At 42.3% G+C, this 13,089-nt stretch overlaps 1 protein-coding gene across 1 annotated transcript in view; it reads right to left on the bottom strand.

Annotated features, from left to right (window-relative positions):
• The window catches only part of Esrrg (estrogen related receptor gamma), a 589,495-nt gene extending 576,940 nt beyond the window's left edge, over positions 1-12,555 (bottom strand). The window contains exon 1 of the mRNA XM_048356654.1: positions 12,009-12,555. The gene's annotated coding sequence lies outside the window, so the exon portion shown is untranslated. The remainder of the gene's footprint in view (positions 1-12,008) is intronic.
• Positions 12,556-13,089: the final 534 nt, after the last annotated feature.

Here is a 13,089-nt window from a genome sequence, read left to right as displayed (position 1 = left end):
CTTCAAAGAGGAGAACCGAACTAGTAGAAGTACAAATAGTAGTGGAGAATTAGAACCCATTAGTATATAGTCAGTGTTAAACCCACAGAAATAAAATAATAAAGAAATGATTCAAAGGAAGATATGATTTGCACCCTAGTCTTACATTACTTTTTGTTGGTTGTGTGATGATGATTTAATACTATGATTCTTTCTTGTATAAAGTTGTAAGAATATCTGTGTTACTCAAGGAATTTCTAGCTGCTATGAAAGACAAATCTCCACACCTTAGTAGATCAACTCTCCAAAAAAATTATTTATCACTCAAATACAGCCAAGGCACAGACTCTTTTCCCTCTAGGATGCCATTGTGCTTCATTTATAGCTCATTCCTTCCCAAAGTCCTTGTTATAAAGAGCCCATAGATATCTTAACTTTCCATGATTGAGAACTTTCTCAGCTAGCTGCAAAGCAGCCTGGGAAATGTATCCCATAAGCATTTCCTTCCCAGCTGAAAAGCTATACAATAGATATGCTACACCAATCTTCAATTTCAGTATGTTCCCTTGTTATGAGGATAAAAAGAAAGATGGATACTGGACCCAAGAGTTTAGTTATCTATGGGCTTTTCTAAATACATTAGCTCTCTCCTAATTCCCTGTTAGTTCCAACTCTTCTTTCATCTAAATATGCTTCTATTTTGTCCCATGTAAAACTTCTATTCATGTACTTCTGTATTTTATTCACACTTGTCAATGTATACAAAACCCTAGGTATGTGTCTTTCCTTTTGCTACTCTGTCAACTATACCTTCCCCTTTTAAAACATAAATCAGTCATAAAGCAATCTCATGGAGAAAGCTGCCTCTGATTCTTCATAGGTAGATTCAGCTCCTTTGAATGCCATCACACTGCATCTATAACCTTTTCATTTAGCATTTATCTGATATTTATTTGTTCACCCAACAAGAGCACTCACTATATACACTGTGCAGCCTACACTTGCTATTCCAGAGCAAGTATAGGATGTAAGCAATCTCCCAAAGGTGGTAACTGCACTTAACTCCTCTTTGTTTAAAGTAATTACAAGAGTAAACTCTATTTAGACTTTGAATTTAAGGTCAACACTTATGTATTTAGGGTCTCTTCACAAAGAAGAAAAAAACTACAGTCTTGAAAAGGAAGCAAAAACCATTTGTCTCAAGTGTTTAAACAGTCAAGTGGTAACCATCTCAACTTCGAGATACTTCTATATTTCTTTGTTTTGTTTCCAAATCATAAGAAAGCTTATATGGTTAAGACTTGGATGTACCATACAAACAATAAAGTAACAAATCTTTAAAGAGCACGATGCCCAAGGAAAACAAGTAATTTTCAAAAGCTTCTTTAACAACTGACCAAACACATGAATCAAAGCAGTGATGTGGCAATTTTCTGGATAATTTGATAAGCATCAACAATCAAACTATTTAAATCTATCCATCGTGTGAAGACACAACTCTTGAGTGGTCTCAACAGCTGCCCCAATCACTTTGTTCTATTTAGAAACCATGAGAGGAAAAGAATTTCTAAAAAGTGAGCTGGCTAAGTTTGGTTAGCCTACTAAAAATGCCTACATTTTCATTTTTCTAACAACTATCTTGATTAAAAAGTAGGCAATGCGTAGACAGGAGGTACAGTTAAGCCAGCTGGAAAAATCTAACTATACATTGGGCCAAAAGCTAGGAGACCCTCCTCAGATCAGCTGATTCAAGATGGCCTCAGAATTTTGGTAGGACACTGAAACAACTCTTCTGCCTTAATCATTTTCTAGCTGGAGAGACCAGAGACACCTCCAGGACTGTTCTGTGACCAAAATGACACCCAATCAACACATTCTGAAGACATTCAGGAGCTGGGCTGTATCCCTGAACACCATGACTTTGACCAAGTTCTGCCCATTGCTTATCTCAGAACCCAGTGATTGTTGGGACAACACAACACCCTGAAGAGGGCAGGACATGGGGTTGCATGTTTATGTTATACTCCATGTCTATAACCAGTGCCCGTGTCCTGAGCTTTCCAGAGGCTACAGGATTTCAAGTAAGTGTTCTAGACACTTCTCACTCTAGGAGTTTCTCATTTTGTGTTGGTTTGGGTTTTGTTTTTATACAAAGAGAGCTGAATAGGTGTGGAAAGTTATCACATACCACAACTCTAATACTCACAGGATACATACTTGTAAATATAAGGCTCTGGCACTTCCTGTATTCAAGAGAACTGAGCAATCAAGGATTCCCTAAGATTCGTGGTTCCATGGAGTCAGAGACCATGATGTTTTTGTTAGCTGCTGTTTCTCAAATGCTTATTATAGTATCTAACATTTTCATTAATAATTGACTAGTCTACAGAACTGGAGCCCCATCGGAAGGACTTTATAAAACTATGTGATAGAAACATCACACTTTCTTTTGATGACACATTTGTATAGAATACTTTTTTTAAAAAAAAAAAAAAGGAGAGACTCCCCAAACTTAAACATTATTTTGAACATCTATCTGTGCCCTTATCACTGACCCTCTGTATTTTTTTATTTTTTTTATTTTTTGCCAGACTTGGAGCTTGAATTCAGGGCTTGAGCACTGTCTCTGGCTTCCTTTTTGCTAAAGGCTAGCACTCTACCACTTGAGCCACAGCACCACTTCTGGCCTTTTCTGTTCATGTGTTGCTGAGGACTCAAATCTAGGTCTTCATGCATGCTAGGCAAGCACTCAACCACTAAGCCACATTCCCAGCCCAACCCTCTGTATTTTTGTCTCCGTCTCTTTGTCTCTCTCTCGCCAATACTGAGATTTGAACTCAGTTTCATGCTTAACTAGGTTGCTGGTTGGGCTGGTGCTCTACCAGTTGAGTCCTGCCTTTATTCTGGCATTTTCCTGGTTAACTAGAATTAGAATTTCTAAGACATTGATCCCCAGGCTGACTTCAAATTACAGTCACCCAAATCTCAGCCTCTTGAGTAGCTAGGATTATAGGAGTGAGCCGCCATCATCCAGCTATCTTTTTAAGTTCTAACTTGATACTGGGTTATAGCTCAGTGACAGAGGGCTTAATCTACTATGCACAGGCCCTAGTTTGATCCCCTATTAAATTAAGCATTTAAAAAAATCATCTAACTTGTGAAGTAATTATTAAAAGTTCACTGGTGGGCTGGGGATATGGCCTAGTGGCGAGAGTGCTTGCCTCGTATACATGATTCCCCAGCACCACATATATAGAAAACGGCCAGAAGTGGCGCTGTGGCTCAAGTGGCAGAGTGCTAGCCTTGAGCAAAAAGAAGCCAGGGACAGTGCTAAGTCCAAGGCCCAGGACTGGCAAAAAAAAAAAGTTCACTGGTATTTTTTTAATATGTAGTCAGAAACTTCCTCCTCTTTCCTCACTGTGAGAATGTGTGTGAGTGTGTGTGAGTGTGTGAATGTGTGTATGTGTTGGTCCTGGGACTTAATATTAAGGTTTGGACGCCATCATTGAGCTTTCTACTCAAGGCTAGTACTATACCACTTGAGTCAGAGCTCTATTTCTGAGGGGGGTGGGCAACATAGTTAAGTGGAGATAAGAGTCACCCAGTTTCCTGCTTAGGGCGGCTTTGAAACATGATAACTGGGTCTCAGCACTCTAAGGAGCAAGGATTACAGGTGTGAGCTGCTCATACCACCAGGCTCCCTCAAACAATCTTTAGCATAATATCTAAACTAGCAATTCAGCACTTCAGTGTTTTAAAGTATTCTAAAACCTATCACAACACAAAAGCATGACAGTACAAAAAGGGTTTCTGCTGACTATGTAAATACAGAGAAAACAAGGCTAGACCAGGAAGTCTGGGTCCACATGGACCAGCCTGGCAGATACTTCCACAGCACATTAGGCCCAAGCTTATGGATCCATAATTTGCCAAATCATGGTGAAGATCAAGCTATAGGAAAGCGACTGGCCACAGCACAGTAGTCCTCTGCTAGCTATCAGCCCTCCAAAGAGCAAACTCTTTAGTCTTAAACAAGCAAGCAAATCTCTAGAGTAAGCCCTTTCATTGGTATTGATGTATTTACAGAAGGAAAGTGCTTGGCAATAAAATATTGTCATTAAAAATCATTAATCATTGTTCAAAAACTGGATGTACTGGAATATGCATAATGACACAATACTGGGACATTGTACATACCTAGTTCTCTCTGCATTCAGAAGTCCCTCAAGTGCTGGTGTCATTGATGGACTTGCCCCAAATGAATAGCATAAGCACTTGGAAATTACTAAAGCCTGAGTTGATCATATCCTAACTTTGTGAAATATTCTGAAGCCAGCCTTTTGGAAGAGATCAGATAATGCTTGATGATTACCTCCGTGCATAGATAAAACAAAAGATCCCCATATTTTACAATGAAAAAAAAAAACCCAAAACCTTGACCTAAAAAATAAATGTATAGATTTCTCCAGTTCACAAGATGTCTACAATGTTTTCTACTTATAGTTATTTGCTCCTTTTGTAAAGTGCCTCAGTTTCTTCATCTATAAAATGAGAAGAAATAATGGTGCCTGTTTTGTAGGATTATTTGAGAACTTCATATGTGTATGGTATTGGGGGGTGTTTGTCTGCCTGTCTATCTGTCCATTGTCTGTTGATCTATTTTTCTGTTTGTCTCTGAAGACTGAACCAAGGGCATGCTGACCACATGCTGAGCAAGAGGTAAAGGTTGGGAAACTATGTTTCTGTAGAGATCCTTCAGGATTAATTGGGGATAACAGCTCGGTGCTTACTCATGGCCACAAAGGAGAAGTGGGTGTGGGCATTTATGAAGTGGCCAGTGCTTTCCTCAATAGTATCCTCTAAATCCAGAAATCTGGCCCACAGACTGATTCTCCCAATCAGAGATCTCTAAACATATAGGTCTTGCAATAGGTCTCTTTGTTCAGTAACTAAATATTAAATAAAGACCTGATTCATACCACAGTGTGTTTCATTTTTGATCCAAAAAGTGTCCAAAAGTAACTAGTTTTCGATAACATCTCTAACATCTATTTCTGTCTTTACTCTTTTAATTTTTGTTTTAACAATGTTTTGAAATAATATACTCTCTCTTAAGACTCTAAAACCTTTCTCCCAGGGACTTTACAAGTAGATCACCTGACTCTCTGGGCCTGTGTGCTCTGACTGCTAAGTTAGGGACACCCTGTCAACCTTTACTTTGATTTTCCTGGTTCTTGTTGGTTTAAGGCAGATCCTTAATGTTATTTAAACAGAGAAGACTATTTGAAATTTCTTGGTAGATGAATTTGATAGTGATAATTTTTAAAATAACAACGACTGTCATCTCAAGATGAAAGATTTCATTCACTAAGGTAGACATCTTATCTGAATGTCAGGACTTTTTCTAATAAAAGGTCAATGTGGACTTATCTATTTCCTTTTCTTGAACAACAGCAATAACATTATGTACTCCCTGATCATCTGGATTTGTTGAAGTTGTTTGAGAAGTACAAGAGTCTTGTCTTTACTTATGATTATTTTTTTAAAGTTTTTGTGTGTACCAGGCACTGATGGCTAACACCTGTAATTCTAGCTGCTCAGGAAGCTGAGGTGTGAGGATCACAGTTCAAAGCCAGCCTAGGCAGGCAAATCCATGAGACTCCTGTCTCCAATTAACCACCAGAAAACCAGAAGTGGAGTTGTGGCTAAAAGTGATAGAGCACTATCCTTGAGAAGAAAGGATCAGGGACAGTACCCTGGCCCTGGATTCAAGCCCCATGACTAGTCCCCCTCCCCCTAAATTTTTCTTTACTGTTTCTAATTTGATCCCTGTTAGAAATAGCAATGGCTAAAGTGGAATTCCTCACAATTTGAAGCTTCTGTGAATTAGAGGCATTCTCAAGAAAGCAGGAAAAAGTCACAGAAATGAAGAAAATATAAATATTATCAAATAATCTAAGTTTCTAGTGCTTAGAAGAAAGTAAAACTTTTACAATTCAACAATAAAAAAACAGGGAGGAAAAAAGTTTTAAGGGCTGGAAACAATACTTAAAAGTGGTAGAGTACCCACCAAGCAAACTTAAGTTCCTGAGTATAAAAAAGAAACAAAACTTAACAATTTAGAACTGAGCAAAGGGTTTGAATAGCTACTTCTCCAATGAACATATACAAATGGCTAAAAGATGGTCAACATGTTTGGTTATTAAGGGGATGTAAATTAAAACAATTATGGGATACTACTTATACTCATTCCTACAGTTATCATTTAAAACAAAAAGGAAAGAAGGAAGTGTTAATAACCGGTGACAAGGTGGATAAATTACAGCCCTCCTACAATTTTGGTTTGAATCTAAAATCATACATTTGCTGCAAAAAGCAGAAGGGTGGGTTACAAAAACCATAGCCCAGAGACCTGAAAATATATTGAAACAAAAGTCAGTATACAGATGTTTACCCAGAATTACTGCTAACTGTCAAAAAGTCCATCTGCTGATGAAAACATAAACCAAGTGGATATATTCATACAACCTAATATACAACATAGGCTACAGCATGGTTAAACCTTGCATGTTTAAACCACCTTGCATGGTTAAACCACCTGCATCAAGTGAAATTTCACATATTAGGTAATCCCTTTGATATGGAATATCCAGAAAAGATACACCCATGAGACTGAAGTAAAAACCCTAAGAAGACAATGAGGAATGAGTATTGACTCCTTGATGGGTTGGGAGGTTTGGGTGCTTTAAAGAGGTTTAAATGGTGAATTGTATGATATGTGAATTTTACCACACTTACACAGGTCTCTAGATGTTCACACAGTGAGACCAAAGGTGGATATTCTTAGGAGAGGATCACAAAGGCTCAAAGCTACGTGCACATGATCATAGAAAACAACCTTTATTGACATGAACTCCAAGAAATGGAAACAAAGGGTTTGGTGGGATTTTTTTGTTACTTTTCTTTCCCCCCTCCTTTGTTGCTGTTTTTATTTTCTATACTTGTTGTCTTGTCTGTAAGTTTATCTGCTTGGGGGAGGGTAAGGGAGGAACACAGAAATGGTGGGACAAAGGGTGCAGAAAAGCAGTGATACTCATTTGACACTATGCTGAAAATGAACTATACAACTTATGGTGGAGGGAGTCAGGAAGGAGAAAACAGGACAAGAGGTTCAAAAGGAAATGTACTCATTAGCTGACTTACGTAACTGTAACCCTTCGGTACATCACCTTTATAAGAACAATAAAAAATTAAAATGATAAAAGAAAATAAAGGTAGTATTGACTCACCCCTACCTAATATTACGAAACGTATCTCCCTATACAATATAATTTCACGCACTCTATCACCTAAATAAATGGTAAGTTTTAAAGGTTAAAACAACTTGTATCTTGAAGAGCAGTAACTGAAAACTCTCCCATTCCACTTACTTCCTTGTGCCATTTGTCACCTGGCCTTTGCTCTTGAGTGGCGCTCTCATTTTGTCAGTTTTGCTAGGAGAAACTTCAATGTTTCTAATACTCCATCTCCCATTCTGCAGGTTCCTGGTCAAAAGTTTCACCAATGTGACCATCACCAAGATGTGTGCAACCTTCTCCCTTATACATGACATTAAAATATGCAATATGTAATACCTATATATTACTCCGATGAGAAAGAGATATGGTATTTTGAAGATCAATGATTAGAATCCTTCATTAACTCAAACAACAATATATCTGATTAAAAAATAAAGAACACAGGAGAAAAATAATTTTTAAACATATCTCCCTAAAAAAAGAGAGAGAATCTATTTAGCTGTTGACAAGATCTCAGTTAATATAAGATTCAAATATAACTTTTCTGAACTGTATTTCTGTGAAGTGGCTTCATCCAGGTAGAAGAATTTTTAAATTATTTGAGATTTGAATATTAAAATACTTAAAATATTTCACGTAAGTACATTCTGTTAAAGTAGTGGACTGCAGATTCAAGTGGACCACAGAATTACAAAAAAAAAAAAAAAAAGAAAGAAAGAAAGTATGGTGAAGCTAGAGAAAAGGTCCTGAAATTTCAGCCCAGCTGTCAATTGATTCCAAAAGAATAGCTTCCTAACATACATTAAAACATGACATGTGATTTTTAAAAAAAAACTAAACTAAAAGAACTTTTCTGTGTAAGAAGTCATTGTTTATCTTTTATGATATGTCTACTTAAATGTTACTATAACCAGATGGATTTTAAACAGGCAGGGGGAAAAAATAGGTGAGGATGTGAATAATTCAAGTCTTTTTTTAATCTTTTACTTTCATCTCAAGTACAGTATCTCTAACTCAGGTGTGAGCCAAGGCAGTTTCAGCCAGAACTACCTAGAGAATTGTGGTACTAATAAGGTGCCCCAGAGAAGCTAAACACATCTGGCTCCTGCACTGTTATTGGAAGGAAATTTGAGAAATAAAGAAACTGAAACCAACCTGTTGGAAGGGAAAGAGAGCTTAATAGAAAACAAACACTTTACTTGATTTTTAAAATTCAGCAAGACAGAGTCAGCGCTGGAGACTGCAGGTTGCCTAGCTGTCCAAAGGTCATATACTGAAAAGGCTCAACTAGAATACAGAATACAGCCTCCCCCTGTGGCTACATTAGTCACATAAACCAAAAATAAAGTTCCTCTCACTAATGGCAGATAAAAGAAAGCTAAGACTGATGACATCTAATAGGAAAAAGATCAAATGAGTGGAAGTTCCAAATTAGTGGAATTCCCTTCACCTTTCCTTCCTGTCAGCCCTGTTTCAGGTTTCAGTTCTTTGCCTGAAAATGTGTAAATTCAATAATCAATTGAGATCCTAGAAGGGGACTGCTTCCCACATCTCTAAAACTGTCACCTCTGAGAAAAAGAAGTTCGAGAAAAGAGAATACATAGGTCAGGGTACCCCATTGTGAGCTTTAGGGTTACTAACCACCTCCAAAAAAGGCAATGTTAGGGTTAAAGTGTAAAAAGAGAAGACCAAAGGTACTGTTCCACTTGTTCAAACCTTCCCCCATACCCAGCATGGCATTTCTTTGTGCTAGTCAAAGGTTCAGCTAGGGAAAGGGAGAAAGTGAGGAAGTAGAAAAGATGGGTTAGTTTCTGAAGGACTGTTGGTTGGGTGGCGAAAAGGAGGGTATGCTGCAGGAATATTAGGAATATTAGAATGTTGGACTGGGAAAGTTCAAGTTGATCATCCCACCCTACGGTTTCAGCAGCCATGGAAAATACAAATTAGGAACAGTTTGGCCTTTCTATTCTGGATATTCGTAAAAGGATGGCCAGCTGTTTATAACTGTGTTGTAAGGCCATGTAAAAAGATGAAGATCGAGACCCACACAGGCATACAAGTAGCCGTTGCTGCACATGGGTCATTTCTCTTATCACCACTTTTAGGGTCTCATGGTCACACACCTGAAGAATTTGGAAAAGACAATCTTTTTGTCACTTTACAGAGTTCCTTGAAACTGGAAATTAAGAGAGAGTAAAATTGCTTCTTCCTTCACAGATTTGGGAACAATTTGCCCTTCCATACACACCAAGTTTGCTCTCTAGTTTTGTCTGAATGGTGGAAATGGCATCTCTACTCACACTCAGAAAGATGACTTCGTATCTAGAGCCTCAACCTGTAGCTCAAGCCCCATAGATCTGGGGTTAGACAAAGATGATCAGCAAAGGATGGGCCAGAAAGGAACCAGCACTGAGGTGCTGAGGTGCTGGTATGAAGAGCACGGGGCCTTAGGTGGGATTTAAGTAGAATTCAGATCCAAGAGGAAGCTCATTTCACTTTGTCAAGCAATGAAAACACCCAAGTTTGAAGATCTCCTCATGACAAAGTGGATGAAAGCCTTCTAGCTTACAAATGTCCTAAAACCACTGTCCTAAAACCACAAGGACTCTTCTCACACTACAGCCCAGGAGCCTGGCACATTCTAACTCACCTGAAAGCTGCCGAGTTTATGCCAAGTGAAATTACCAGGGTATCTAAGGTAGAATACTTGGGCCTGCTCCATCTCTGACCAGAACCTGAGCCAAACATTTCACAGATATGACATAGAGGGTCAGGAAGAGAGAAGAATGAATCAGTTGAATCAATGAACAGGCCTCTCCATCACTGGGGTGAGGCAGGCTTTTCTTGGGCTACCTGGTTCCTTCTCTAAACATCTTTCTTTAGGAGGAAAACATGGCCAGCAAGGGGTCCTTCATTTTTTTTTTAAATTTTACTATAACTTTCCTTTTAGCTTAACTTTTTCTCTCTTCTTCACTTCCTTCTTTCTTAATTTGACCTTGTTCTCTCCTTCCTTCCCTCCCTTCCCCTTCTGGCTTAGGCAAAAAGACCAGTAGCTCAGACAAACCTACCACAGGAAAACCAAGCAGCATTTGCTGTGATGATTGGGGTAGAGGAGAGATTCTAAGTCACAGAACTTTCCGCCCCTCACATTCTGACAATTTGGATCAGCACCACTGGGTTCTAGCTCTCAATTTGTTTTAAGACTCACATCTACCCATGCCCCCTATGCTGCCCAGGGATAGTAGCAGAAACTCGCCTTTAATTTTGGCAGTTGAATTGCTAGCTATATTGGGCCCCACTGGGCTAAGAATCAAGTCCTGCCGCTCAGGACTAGGTGTGGGCGCCCCCAGGTCCAGTCTGAACCAGACAGTTTCAGGCAGGAGAAACTGGAGGGAGGATGAACCACAGAGTGAAAGAACACCACACCCCATATGCTTTTCACTTCCTCACGTTTCCTTGGTGTGAATAGTGCACACACCCAGGGGACTATGGCCTCTCCCTGACACATTATCACAGGTGGGGGGGGGGGGGTGATCATACTCTACTACTCTAACCACAAAGGTAGGCACTTAAGGGGAAAATGGGGGAGGTGAGAATAAACGAAGATTCTAACTGTGATATTCTCTGTGCTGGGAAAAAATTGCTGGCACCTAAGAAGTTAATTGAAATGCACATAGGCCAAGGGCACAGGCCCTGGTGCACCCAAGGCAAAGCCCACCTCTGCTCCCTGGTTCCTAACCCAGCCCTGTGCTCTTATTTTTGTCCAAATGGATCCAAACGGAGAATTCATTTAAGCCACAACCTTCCTCGTTTCATTCCCCTCCACGCCGTGCCGGGTCCAGACCAGAAAGGGCACTTTGACCCAAAGATCGAGTCACAAGCCAGAAGCTGAGTGCTTGCAAGAAAGCGCCTGGCCGCGGCTGGGCGTACGCAGCCCTCGCGGCGCCAGACGCGCGCCTTTGCGCACGGGTCGCTTCGGGCTCGGGGAACCCCTCCCGGTGTTCCCACTACATAGACACTGGATTTCTGTGACCCAGAGACTTTGTATGAGGTTTTGGCATTTTGAAAAAGAGGACAAGGTCAAGGTCCACTACCTTTGCGCTCGCCTCCGGCGAGTCTTGTCCTAAGCCACTGGAATCTCACTTGGAATTTGGGGAGCAGACCCCTGACTTTCTCCCCACCCCACCCCTTCCCTTGCTTCCTGCCCAGAAAGGTTCCGAGATTTTGATTAAGAGATCTTTTCTCGCACCGCCGAAGAATACCCCGAAAATGGCCAGGTTATGTGGACACTGACCGCATTCTCATTCTTGGGGCACGGAGTCACTGCGGAGAAAAGGTCAACTCAGGACGCCCCTAACCCTCTCCCTTAGATCGCGGGGTCGCGTTCGGGGCTGACTCCAGCTCAAGCCTTCCCCCGCCCCGCCAGGCGCGGGTAACGCGCGCGCGCCCACCCCGCCTCCCACGTAGAGACCACTTTGTCTTTTTTTTTTTTTTTCCGCCGAAGAAATCCGGCCGCAAACTCAGCTGGAAGTTGAGCGCGGGCCCGAGAGGTGTCAGGAAGGGCAAAGATGCCGTGGACTCCGGAAACCGAAGGGAGGAACCCCAGGGGGAGCGGGGAGAGCGGGAGGTGGAAGGGAGCGCCGCCGGCGCAGTGCGCGGGGGGCGCAGCGCCCGCCGTGCGCCCTCCCTCCCTCCCGCCGGCGCGCGCTCGGGGGTCCGACGCGAACTCACGCGGTTTGGTGTGCAGCGTGGCTCCCAGCTCCCGCGAGCGGGTGGTTTCAGGAGCTCCCTGCGGGCTTCTCCCGGGTGGCCTGCTGCGTGAGGGCAGAAATAAAACAAAACAAATCACGGGACACACCGAGACGGGCCGCTTGGCGCCGCCAGGACCGCTCGCACTTAGTACTGGGAAGCGGGCGCGGGGATTCGGGCCGCCGGTGTAGCCTATAAATAGCAAACTTTTAGACCGAATGAACTAACAAATGAGAGGAGCTGTTGTACGTGGGGCGCAGGTTCCCCCCTTTTCCGGGGACGACCCGACACTCCTCCTGCCTTGCAGGGGTTGGAAGAGGGGGTCAGCTTATAAAAGAGGGTGGGATGTAATGTTAGACTTTACAGTAGCGGCGTTTCTTTCGCAAGCGCCCCCTTCCCCGCCCCCAGCGGCACAGCAGCTTGGAAGGGCAAAGGCCCGAGGCCCGGGAGGCCCGGGAGGCCCGCGAGGCCCGAGCTCCCGCCGGCTGGCTGTGGACGCGGAGGGGAGAAGAGGATCCCGAACTCGGTTCTCGGCACCCCCAAGGACTGTGGGAACGGCGGAGACTGGGGAGGGGGGAAGGGGGACGGGGCGGGGGGAGGGCAGCCTGTGACTGAGGATTTTGCATCTGAGTACAGGTTTTCTTTCTCGGAGGTAGTAACGACCCTCCGGGGCTAGTAAACCATTCTACTACTTGGCTTGAACTTCCCATCTGGCAGGACCTGGAGTGCCCAGTCCCACAGCGGTTCTGTCCTTGTTCTTGTAGGTGACTGCAGGGCATGGGAGAAGTAAGGGTCTTTCTCGCTTAGCCTTCTACCTTCCACCCCATGACCCTGAGGGCAGGGCGTCTTTTAACTTGGCTGGCTGGCTGGAAGAGAGTTGCCTGCTGTGTAATGGACTAGGAGCCCAGATCTTAACCCACAGACAATCTCTCTCTCTCTCTCTCTCTCTCTCTCTCTCTCTCTCTCTCTCTCTCTCTCTCTCTCTCTGTCTGTCTCTGTCTCTGTCTCTGTCTCTCTTTCTCTCTCTCTCTCTCTCTCTCTCTCTCTCTCTCTCTCTCTCTCT

Source organism: Perognathus longimembris, chromosome 11 (assembly GCF_023159225.1).
Source record: "Perognathus longimembris pacificus isolate PPM17 chromosome 11, ASM2315922v1, whole genome shotgun sequence".
Taxonomy (NCBI): domain Eukaryota; kingdom Metazoa; phylum Chordata; class Mammalia; order Rodentia; family Heteromyidae; genus Perognathus; species Perognathus longimembris.
The sequence above is the reverse complement of the archived record's forward strand: the minus strand, read 5'-3'. Positions and strand labels throughout refer to the sequence as shown.